The sequence below is a fragment of the Alexandromys fortis genome, unplaced genomic scaffold (genome assembly GCF_014885135.2).
Source record: "Alexandromys fortis isolate MF-2015 unplaced genomic scaffold, M_Fortis_MF-2015_v1.1 scaffold_85, whole genome shotgun sequence".
Lineage (NCBI taxonomy): Eukaryota > Metazoa > Chordata > Mammalia > Rodentia > Cricetidae > Alexandromys > Alexandromys fortis.
The window spans coordinates 7,546,818-7,559,410 of NW_026067975.1; the positions used below are offsets into that span (position 1 = coordinate 7,546,818).

Below are 12,593 nucleotides of genomic sequence, written 5' to 3' on the forward strand. Positions count from 1 at the left end.
TCACTGATGACCACACACTATCTCACTGATGTTCTATTTCTAGACTAGGACAGTAATTAAAAGCCTATGGGAATACGAATACTTGGTTAACCTACTGTTCCTGCCACGATTTAAGCAGTTGCTATTTATATTTATGTATTTAAAAGGTGTTGTGTAGCTTACCTTGGGATCCGTGAACAAACGTCTGATTTGACGGGGCACCGGTCCACAGATTCATTGCACCCATTGAGTTCAGCTTGGTGAGTTTTTTGGGGTTACTTGTAGGAGTATGGGTGACCCAAAGCCCATCCCAGCTTGGTGAGGACTCAGGAAAGCATAGTTGGAGCTCTCTGGGAAAACGAAGGACCTTCTGGTCCTTCTTTCTTTCTAAGCTTCCTGAGCTTTGTAAGTTCAGTTAGCTTCTTTTTCAAAAGTATTTTAAATTACAAATGTGAGCGTTCTCTCCTGCCACCATAGGGATCTCAGGGACGGAACTCAAGTCACCGGCGGCTAGTAGGGGTTGGGAGTTCCCTCTCGGTGAGTCTTGTCGCCAGCTCTTAGAATCTGCGAGGTGCTCGGGTTCGCCCGGGCTTTTTGGTCCAGAGCTGCTTTGGGGCCGCGCCGAGCACACGCCCAACGCGGGAAACTTTTGGTTGACTGACACCCATGCCCGCGGAAAGCCAGCTTCCTTCCCCTGCCTTCCCTCAGAGAATAGGAGATTCTGACCGCTAGAGGGCCGTTTAGACATTTTTGTTAAACAGCAAAAGTTTGGGCTCACGGCAGCTGAAACAAAATATAATTTGTTTCGTGAGATATTTTACCAAAAAAAAAAAGGGGGGGAGAGAGAAAAGAAGAAAAAGAAAGAAAAAAGAAAGCTCGGAAAAGATATTTTAATGTATGATACTACTTGAAGCAAACTAAAATACTGTCATTCCTTTGAAAGGCCTAGAAAAAGAGCTGTCCCTAACTGCCCGGCTAGCTCAGTCGGTAGAGCATGGGACTCTTAATCCCAGGGTCGTGGGTTCGAGCCCCACGTTGGGCGGTTCAGTTTTCTTCAGTTTTTCAGGTCTGCACCTGATGTTGCTTGTTGTCAAACAATCCAATTCTAAAACAACCATACAAATGAAGCTGGTGGTGTGGTAATGGTGTGGTTCAGTGGGTAAAGAAACATTTACTCAACCTGTTCTAAGGGTTGTATTTCTGTCCCTGGAGCCCTCGTGATTAAAAGGACAGAAATGACTCTCAGAAGTTGTTCCTTGCCCCCCCACATGATTTATTATTATTATTATAAAGATTTAAGCAAAAAGCAGCAAGAATCCAAAAAGGCTATTCCACCTAGAATTTTTTTATTTTTGTTTTTTTTTTTTTTTTGTTTTGTGTTTTTGTGTTTTGTTTTATTTTGTTTTTTCGAAACAGCATTTCTCTGTAGCTTTGGAACCTATACTGGAACTAGCTCTTGTAGACCAGGCTGGGCTCAAACTCACAGAGATCTGCCTACCTCTACCTCCTGAGTGCTGGAATTAAAGGCATGCGCCACCACCACCCAGCGGTAAACATTTCTTTATTTTTTTTCTTTCTTTTTTTTTTTGTTTCTTTTATTTATTTATTTATTAAAGATTTCTGTCTCTTCCCAGTTCCCTCCCCCTCCCCCAATCAAGTCCCCCTCCCTGGTAAGCCCAAAGAGCTATCAGGGTTCCCTGCCCTGTGGGAAGTCCAAGGACCACCCACCTCCATCCAGGTCTAGTAAGATGAGCATCCAAACTGCCTAGGCTCCCACAAAACCAATAGGTGCAGTAGGATCAAAAACCCATTGCCATTGTTCTTGAGATATCAGTAGTACTCATTGTCCGCTATGTTCAAAGAGACCGGTTTTAACCCAGGCTTTTTCAGACCCAGGCCAGCTGGCCATGGTGAGTTCCCGATAGAACATCCCCATTGTCTCTGTGTGTGGGTGCACCCCTCGCAGTCCTGAGTTCCTTGCTCGTGCTCTCTCTCCTTCTGCTCCTGATTTGGACCTTGAGATTTCAGTCCGGTGCTCCAATGTGGGTCTTGGTCTCTGCCTCTGTCTCCTTTCATCGCCTGATGAAGGTTAATATTCAGGAGGATGCCTAACATTTTTTTTTTTATTTCTATTTCAATGTTCTATTTAAGGGCGGTCTGAAGTGAAATGGTAACAAGAGCACCATAACATGAAAATTAATGAATTCGTAGAGTTCTCAAACATTGCGTAAGTGATCTTTATTTTTAATTTAATTTGTCTGTGGTTTTGAAGGTCGACTTGGAGAACAGCGCCAACATCTTTCTAAACTGCTATAAAATGGCATTGACTGGCCGGCTGTGGTGGCGCACGCCTTTAATCCCAGCACTTGGGAGGTAGAGGCAGGTGGATCTCTGTGAGTTCAGCCTGGTCTACAAGAGCTAGTTCCAGGACAGGCTCCAAAGCTACAGAGAAACCCTGTCTCGATAAAACAAAAAAACAAAACAAAACAAACAAAGCAAGATTGCATTGACTATATGCAATCAGAAACCCACTATTAGGTGTTTTTTTGTTGTTGTTGTTGTTGTTTAATCACCTTTCCTTTTCTTTTTATTAAAGTTAGTGATTGAAATTGCAATATCTTTTGTCCTTTTAGAGATCCCTTTCTTTATAGATTTTTCCCAAAACAATTCCCATTGAGTAAAATGTTGCTTTTATATTGGCAGTTCCAAGTTCTTAAATATTTTCAGTCATTCTTTAGCAATTTTTTTTTTCTTTTAGTGTTTCAGGACAGGGCTTCTGTGTGGCCCTGACTGTCCTGGAACTCTGAACTCATGCTTGAGACCAGGCTGACCTCAAACTCACAAAAATCCACCTGCTGTGCTGGGGTTGGCTAAAGGCTCACACCACCACTGCCCATTTCCCTTAGCACTTCTTAAATGTGTCCTCCACAATTAACTTATTTTGTTATCATCAATTCAAAATACGGTTTCAGATTCGAAAGACAAAACATGAACAATTCCCTGAAATCACCAAGCCCGGTGTTGCAAAACAACAAAGAACAAAGCAAGAAGGAGGAGGGGGAGGGGGAGGAGAGCAAGGAGAGGGAGGAAGATAGTCCGAGAGTCTAGTTACGGAAATGCTCAGACTCTAGGTGATCAGAGGATTGGAATTTTCCAGGACAGAAGAGAAGCAGCAAACTGTAAACTGAGGATGAGAACACAGTGAAAATCCCATACATCTATTTAGTGTAATAGACAGTGTAATAGACAGAAGTGTGCGTCTGTCCAACCCGTCCCCACTCCTGTGTTAAAGTCCCTAATCCCCACGATCTCAGAACGTCGTTTTATTTAGAAATAGCGTCATGGATAGATGGAATTAGTCTGGATGAAGTCAGGGCAGGCTCCAAATCCAGTATGACCAGCCGCTGGCCTCATCACAAAGGAGGAATCTGGCAAAGACATCCCTTCAGACAAATGGGACATCTGTGAAGATGAAGGCAGAGAACGCAGCGTAGTTTCCATGAATTAAGGAACTCCAAATACTGTCAACGAACTACCAGAGGCTTGGGGAGACACACTCAACGGATTCTGTGTCCTTATCCTCAGAAAACCAACACTATCAACACCTTCGTCCCAGCACCTAAACTGTGAAAACATCCATTTCTCTTGCTGCTGGAAAATAATATAATTTGCATTCTAGTTGGTTAGTAGTTTTGATTTCAAATTTACTCTGTTCTGAAGTATCTCATAAGTGAAGTAGAGAAACTACATGTCATCTTTCTTCTCGAAAGGTTCATGGTTCTAAGAGTGCAACCAGGCCACAGGTCTCCCAGAATCAACATTTGTATTTTGGTTTGTTTGGTTTTTAAAATATTTATTTATTATGTATACAACATTCTGTCTGTGTGTATGCCTGCAGGCCAGAAGAGGGCACCAGACCTCATTACAGATGGTTGTGAGCCACCATGTAGTTGCCAGGAATTGAACCCAAGACCCTTGGAAGGGCAGGCAATGCTCTTAACCACTGAGCCATCTCTCCAGCCCCCTGTTTTTTTTGTTTGTTTGTTTTGTTTTTTAAAAATATAAATTGGTCCACCATGGTCTACAAGAGCTAGTTCCAGGACAGGCTCCAAAACCACAGAGAAACCCTGTCTCGAAAAACCAAAAAAAAAAAAAAAAAAAAAAAGAATATAAACTGGGCAGTGGTGGCTCACACCTTTAATCCCAGTACTCAGAGAGGCAGAAACAGGTGGATCTCTGTGAGTTTGAGGCCAGCTTGATCTACAGAGTGAGTTCCAGGACAGCTAAAGATACACAGAGAACCCTGTCTTGATAAAGTAAAACACAGAAACAAAGAAACAAGAATATAAAGGCTTATTTGTCTCACTTGCTCCCTAGCGCCATTACTCCAGACCTAACTGATCTGTTCTGTATAGGTTATCATAGCCTCGCTACACCCATCTTAGGCAAACAGTCAAACTCAGGCTAATCCAGATGTGGTTCAGAGTTCAGGATGTGGGATACTGAGATGAGGAAGTGTGGAGCAGCGCAGAGCCTGAGCCTCCCCAACAGAAAAAGCAGAGTGAGTGGTTCAGCAGGTCCCTGGTCAGGACACAGAGCTCATACCTCTAAGACCCTAAAATTATATCAGCACCTTTCCTGGTCAGCCACCAAGTGGGCTGGGCTTTGTGAGGAGCAACACTTTAAAAGCTTAATCTCAAAGGATGCTTTCTTTCTCTTGGCTGATTTTTGTACTAGTGATCGATTGCACATTTTGTTTTTCCATGAATTTTATATTTGAGGGGTTTATGCTTAGTTCATCAATATAGCACACATTTTAAGATGATGTGTTAATTCTGTGTTATTCAATTTCAATTGCTAAGTAGCAAGAAAAAGAAGCGGTATCTTATTTATTTATTTATTTATTTATTTATTTATTTATTTATTTTAAAGACACAGTTTCACTACATTGCCTGGGCAGGCCCACCTCAGCTTTCTGAGTTCTCTGCTAGACAGAGCCATCCTAATCGTATTAAATGCCTGGCCCTTTTTTTTTTTTTTTTTTTTTTTTTTTTTTTTTTTTTTTGGTTTTTTGAGACAGGGTTTCTCTGTAGCTTTGGTGCCTGTCCCACTGTCCTGGAACTAGCTCTTGTAGACCAGGCTGGTCTCGAACTCCCAGAGATCCGCCTGCCTCTGCCTCCCGAGTGCTGGGATTAAAGGCGTGCGCCACCACCGCCCGGCTGCCTGGCCCTTCTTTAGATATTGATTTGATATGTATGAGGCTGTCAAGAAATCTAAACACTGACCAAATAAAAGACATAAAGAAAATGTACTAATGGTGTGTGTGGGGAAGGTTACAGAGTTATAGTTAATATTATAGAATGAATATAGACATGCTATCTTCGATTTGTGTGTAAATATCTTTTGTGGAAGAAGGAAAAAGGGGTACTTAAGAAACAAGATTGGGCACATGTTAATAACTGTAGAAGTTGAGTGGTGGATGCACCCTGGTTCCTCTTGAGTTTAATCTAGTTTTTGTGTTTGTTAATGAGAAGCGGGGGTTACTAAGGTTTGAAACCAGGGCTTAGTATAAACTACCCTCCCCCACCTTCTTTAAATTTGCTTTGTGACAAGGTCTCACTGTCCAGTTCTAGCTGGCCTGGAAATTGCTATATAGACAAGCCTTTATCAGAGTCTTAGTCACTTTTCCATTGCTGTGACAGAGCGCCATGACCAAGGCACCTCATAAAAGAAAGTGTTTAGAGCCAGGCCGTGGTGGCGCAAACCTTTAACCCCAGTACTCGGGAGGCAGAGGCAGCTGGATCTCTGTGAGTTCGATACTAGTCTGGTCTACAAGAACTAGTTCCAGGATAGCTAGGACTGTTACACAAAGAAACCCTGTCTCGGGTGTGTGAGTGTGTATGTGTGTGTGTGTGTGGGGGGGTGTTTAATCAGGCCTTTCAGAGGATTAGAGTCCTTAATGGCAAAGCAAAGACACGTAGACAGAAACAGCTGAGAGCTCACACCTTGATAAGGAAAATAAAATGCAGGGCTGGAGAGGTGGCTCAGCGGTTAAGAGCACTGGCTGTTCTTCCAGAGGTCCTGAGTTCGGTTCCCAGCAACCACATGGTGGCTCACAACCATCTGTAATGAGATCTGGTGCCCTCTTCTGGCCTGCAGATGCACATGCAGACAGAACACTGTATACATAATAAATGAATAAATAAATCTTTAAAAAAAAGAAAGAAAAGAAAAGAAAATGCAGAGAGGCACACTGGGAATGGTGTGAGTCTTTTGAAACCTCATATCCTACCCCTGGTGACACCCCTCCTCCAACAACACCACACCTCCTAATCCTTCCCAACATTTCCACCAATGGAGGAGGGCACCAAGTATTCACACATATGAATCTATGGAAGGCATCATCATTCAAACCACCACAAACAGGGACCATACTTTGACCAACACTGCTTAGTTATGCATACCTATTTAAAATTTTTATTACATATTAATTTTGTGTACGTGTGCATGTGTGTATGTGTGTGTGTGTTAGAGAGAGGGAGAGGGAAAAGGAGAGAGCATGCCACAGTAGCGTGCATTTGGAGAACAGAGGATAATGTTTGGGAACAGCTGTCTCTCTCCTTCCACCATATGGGTCCCAGAGACAAAGCTCAGGTTGCCAGGCTTGGCTTTTACCCACTGAACCATCTCAGTGGCCCAGTTACACTATGTACGTCTCTTGTCCTTTACATAAACACAAACCTCATGCCAGAATCCTGAAGATAAACTGGGGGAGGGTGCTAAGGGAACACATAATTTGTTCCTTTCCCAGGTAGCCACACTGGGTAGCATTAAATAGCTTTTCTCTGCTTTTCACTACTATGTGTCTGTTAAGTTGACCTATTGAGAATAGGCTAAGCCTGGCTTGTTAGAGCAGCCAGGCCCCAAGCTCTGACACTGACTACTCAAGTAATATCACCTATTATTCAAAAACAAAAAGGGCTTTACGCTCTTTATCCCAGTAATTACTTCTTATCACCAACGGCAGGACAACCAGGCATTGCGGTATCCTCAAGGGACACAAGGAGAACCACGTATGTTCATGCCATATTTGAGCATGGTGGCACATGACGGTAATTCTTTCATTCAGTAACTGGAGGCAAGAGAATGAGCCTTGCTGATGCAGTTGGTTTGACATGAGTATGGGATCCGTGAGACCCTATCTCAAAGGTAAAATGAGGGCTATGCAAATGGCTCAATGGATAAAGTGCTTGATGACCTCAGTTCAAATCCACAGAACCCATAGAAAGCAGGAGGTGGGGCTGAGCGGCTGAAATCCCAACATTCCTATGTCTGATCCTCAGGTCTTCAGACTCCGCAGCGGCATGCGATGTGGGATGCTTTTCGGTATGCTGTGAATATGTTTTATTACCATTGGTTAATAAGGAAGCTGGTTTGGCCAATACCCAGGCAGAATAGAGCCAGGCAGGAAATCTAAATAGAGATAGAGGGAAAAAAGGGTGGAGTCAGAGAGATGACTGCAGTTGTTGAGAAGCAAGATGTGAGGTGACAACTCACGAGCCTCGTGCCAAAATATAGAATGATAGAAATGGATTGATTTAATATGTAAGAACTAGTTAAAAATAAACCTGCACTAAAAGGCCAAAGAGTTTGTAATTAATATTAAGCCTCAGAGGGGTTATTTGGAAACTGAAGGGCGGGAGAGCAACCTTCAGTTACAGGCATGCATGCACCCCCACTTATATATACAACACAAAACACATATATACAGATGGATAAACAAATACATTTATAAAATCAAAGTCATGTCATACATTCAAAACAGCTCAGGTTTTTCAGAATTTGAATGTCATAAACAAATACTATTACCACTATTAACAGGTGTGTGTTGTGTATACTTTGTGCCTCAGAATCCTCCTCCAATCCTGGTGCCAGTCAATTAAGCTCTTTTCTTACAATGTTTTCAGATATATGGAATAAAAAGCATAAGATGGGGCGGTGGTGGCACATGCCTTTAATCCCAGCACTCGGGAGGCAAAGACAGATGGATCGCTGTGAGTTCGAGGCCAGTTTGGTCTACAAGAGCTAGTTCCAGGACAGGTTCCAAGGCCACAAAGAAACCCTGCCTCAAAAAACAACAACAACAAAACAAAACACCTATGAGTGAGTGCATATGATAATTGTCTTTCCATGTCTGGGTTACCTCACTCAAAATAATGTTTTCTAGCTCCATCCATTTTCCTGCAAAATTCAAGATGTCATTATTTTTTTCTGCTGTGTAGTATTCCATTGTGTAAATGTACCACATTCTTCTTATCCATTCTTCGATCAAGGGGCATTTAGGTTGTTTCCAGGTTCTGGCTATGACAAACAAAGCTGCCATGAACATAGTTGAGCACATATCCTTGTGGCATGATTGAGCATCCTTTAGACATATACCCAAAAGTGGTATTACTGGGTCTTGAGGAAGGTTGTTTCTTAATTTTCTGAGAAATCGCCACACTGACATCCAAAGGGGCTGTACCAGCTTGCATTCCCACCAGCAATGCAGAAGGGTTCCTCTTTTCCCCACAACCTCTCCAGCATAAGTTGTCATCAGTGTTTTTGATCTTGGCCATTCTTACAGGTGTAAAATGGAATCTTAGAGCTGTTTTGATTTGCATTTCTCTGGTGATAAGAATGTTGAACATTTCCTTAAGTGTCTTTCAAGCCATTTTAGATTCCTCTGTTGAGAGTTCTCTGTTTAGGTCTGTACAACATTTTTTTTATTGTATTATGTGTTCTTTTGGTGTCCAATTTCTTGAGTTCTTTGTATATTTTGGAGATCAGACCTCTGTCTGATGTGGGGTTAGTGGAGATCTTTTCCTATTCTGTAGGCTGTCATTTTGTCTTCTTGTGTTCTTTGCTTTACAGAAGCTTTTCAGTTTCAGGAGGTCCCATTTATTAATTGTTTCTCTCAGTGTCTGTGCTGCCGGGGTTCCATTTAGGAAGTGGTTCCCTGTGCCAATAAGTTCAAGTGTACTTCCCACTTTCTCTTGTATAAGGTTCAGTGTGGCTGGCTTTATGTTGAGGTCATTGATCCATTTGGACTTGAGTTTTGTGCATGATGATAGATATGGGTCTATTTTCATTTTTCTACATGTTGATATCCAGTTATGCCAGCACCACTTGTTAAATATCCTTTCTTTTTTCCATTTGATATTTTTTTGTTTCTTTATCAAAGATCAGGTGTTCGAAGATGTGTGGATTGATATCCGGGTCTTCTATTCGGTTCTCCTGTCTGTTCTTATGCCAGCTATCAAATACTTAAACATATGGTAGGTACATGCTTTAACATTACTCTATTAAGTAATAGGACCTGGGTCAGGTCTAGTAAGAAAAAAAAAATTCAAGATCCGCTTTATTCTTAGCTATGCGAGACTATGTGTGTGTCCATGCCTGGTCCATGCATGCGAATGCAGATGCCCGGAAACGCCAGAGGCATCAGATCTTCCAGGAGCTGTAGTTACAGGTGGTTAAGAGTTGTCTGACAACAGCTTGGAATGGATTTGGATCCTCTGTAATAGCAGCGCATGTTCTTAACCACTGAGTCATCTCTCTAGCCTCAAGCACAGTAATTTTAAAGCAGTGATGAACGTAAATGGTAATTCTTGAAATGTACGCAAAAACTGTAACGTGTGTAATGTTAGCTAAGAAAGCAGCCCTATTTCTGCTGGCAGAAACGTCATAGGTGCTGCGGATTGGCATGGCTTATCATCTTCATTCATTTTTATATTTTAAAGTATTTTATTTTATTAACAATTTTATTACATTTACTTGTTGTGTGTTTGTGTGGGGGCACTTGTGCCAGTGTGTGTGTGTTAATAAGATTCAATTCTATTCTTTCCTTCTACCATGTGGAACCTGAGACTCAAACTCAGATCCCCCTGCTTGGAGGCAAGACTTTTATCTTCTAAGACATCTCACTGCCTCTATCTTCACATATTTGTTTGTTTGGCTGTTTATTTTTATTTATTTTTTATTTTGTGCTTGAGTGTTCTGTCTCCCCATGTATGTTTGTGGACCACACAGAGACCAGAAGAGGACATTAGAACCCCTGGTACTGGACTTACATGTAGTGGTGAGCTGCTATGTGGGTTCTGGGATTTGAACCCAGGTCCTCTACAAGAGCATCACGCTCTTTGAACTGCGGAGCCATCTCTCCAGCCCCACTGTTTTCATTTATACAGAAAGACTAAATTTTAGCTTGAGTTGGGAGAAAACAGTTATGTCATTTTTGTGGCTCATGCAAACTCATGCACCCTTCAACTGAGAACGTAGCTTAGTAATGGAGTCTTTGCTTAGAATGTGCAAGGCCCTGGGTCTGACGGCCAGTGCTAAGAAGACAAGTCCCTATCCCCTTTGAATTGGGTCATGGGCTTCTAGATTAAGCTCTTCTGATCTAAGTTTTAAAAATGGCACAACAAATAAAAGGCTCTGGTCATGCCGACCGGAGACCCAAGTTCCAGTCCAGAACGCACATAAGGTGAGAGGAGAGAATCAACTCCACAAAGCTGTCCTCTGGCTTCCAGGTGAACGGTGGCACTTGTGCCCGTACATACATCATGCACACATAATATTTTATAAAAGAGGGAGCGACTGTATTGATCACTCATTGGTTAAAAGCACTTACTGCTTTTCTAATTGCAACTGGGGGTGCTGTGAGCTTCCATGAAGGTGATGGGAATTGAACCCAGGCCTTCAACCCGTGCTCTTAACTGATGAATCACTTCTCCAGTCCTCATAACACAATATTTTTAAAGGGCCATTAACATATTTCTGTTGAGCTGGCTAGATGGTTCAGGGGCTAGAGGAACCAGCTGCTAATGATGACCTGAGTTCTATACCCAGAACCCACATGACGAAAGGAGAGAACTGGCTCCTGCGAGCTGTCTTCTGACGGCCAACATGTGCAGCACACATAATAAATAAACTGAAAATTTGTTATTAAGGTATAACATAGGTATGGTAAAGTGCATTACATAAGGTGTACGGTTTGATTTGCTTAAAATTCACATCATCCTCATCATACAAGATCTAAAAATCAAAATAGAAGATTCCTAGCATCTCAGGGTGCCTTCGTGCCTCTTTTCTATCTATTTCTCTCAGCCCACCCTGGACGTCCAGTTAAATAACACTGCCTCCATCTCTAACCTATTGTTGGAAATCTTTTTTTTTTAATATTAGCTTTTTTTTTTAAGATTTTATTTATTTATTAGTATACAGTGTTTTGTCTGTATGCTTGCTAGCCAGAAGAGGGCACCAGATCTTATTACAGATGGCTGTGAGCCACCATGTGGTTGCTGGGAATTGAACTCAGGACCTCTGGAAGAGCAGTCAGTGCTCTTAACCTCTGAGCCATCTTTCCAGCCCCTATGGTTGGAAATCTTGTGCCTTGCTTCTTTTGCAGGACACACTTCTGTTGTATTAAGATCCGAGAGAGGATTAATACCGTGTTTGGCAAGAATGTGGGAAAACAGGTATTTTCTAAGTTGCTGGTTGAAATGCAACTAGAGGAAGCCTTTCACAAAGTAGTTTAAAATTCAGAACCTGGGTGTGGCGGCAAATGCCTCGGCTGCCAGCACCGCCGAGGCAGAGACAGGCAAAGCTCTGAATTTGTGGCGAGCTTGGTCTACAGAGCTAGTTCCAGGATAGCCAGGGGTACACAGAGAAACCTTGTGCTGAAAAAACAAACAAACAAACAAAAACAAAACAAAACAAAACAAAAACCCAGAAAGTTAGAAGCAGACTCTCAGGAGTCAGAGTCAGGTAGCTTATCGTGAGTTCAAGGCTGGCCAGTCTGCGCAGTCTACACGTCCAGTTTCAGGCCAGCCAGGGCTATACAGAGAGACTGTTTTAAAAAGGAAAAGGCTTGAATGCAAAGGCTTTTCTAGGGTAAGTAGGTGCAGACTGTGGAAGGGCTTCAGATACAATTTCTGGAGTTTATCTCCTAGGTAATAGCTGTAAGTTTTTGCATGTAATTTGTGTAATTCTGTGGGTACAGTGCTACTTCACAGCAGAGTACACTAAGGACTTTTTTGAACAGAGGAACAGCGTGAAAAAGGGTTTTTGTTTTTTCAGATTGTGTATACATTCAAAACTACCTCAAAGAAATAAGATGACTGAAAGAGTATAGCGAGGTCGGGTACGGAACCCTGATTTTGGCATCAACCAAAGTTTGCCTCCTTCTCTGGGACTAAGTGAGAAGTCAGAAGCTGGAATCTACAAATGGTCATGGGCACCGACCCAATAAACAGCGCACGGCTTTCTAAACACCGAAGCTTCTGGAGCGGACTCCTTCCCGCTCGCCTCTAGCTTCATCTTCGGCCTCCAAAGCTCCCTTAGGCCGAGTGCTGGTGATGCTGTGGCCACTTCAACACCCCTCATCTTCGTGGCCTCCTCATCTTGCGTATAAGCATCCGTCCGTGAGCCTTTTCCATCCTTTCATCGCCAGCCAGTGATTTGATTATTTTTTCCTCCTTTCCACGGGGACAGAAAACCAAATGTGGGTTTTAACAATTCTCTGGGGGTCGCGATCCTCGGGGGACTGGGGCGAGCGGGGGTGGGGGGTGGAG

At 42.6% G+C, this 12,593-nt stretch overlaps 1 non-coding gene across 1 annotated transcript; it reads left to right on the forward strand.

Annotated features, from left to right (window-relative positions):
• Positions 1-948: 948 nt before the first annotated feature.
• On the forward strand, positions 949-1,021 carry Trnak-cuu (transfer RNA lysine (anticodon CUU)). Its single transcript has one exon. It is a non-coding gene; the product is annotated as a tRNA-Lys (tRNA).
• Positions 1,022-12,593: the final 11,572 nt, after the last annotated feature.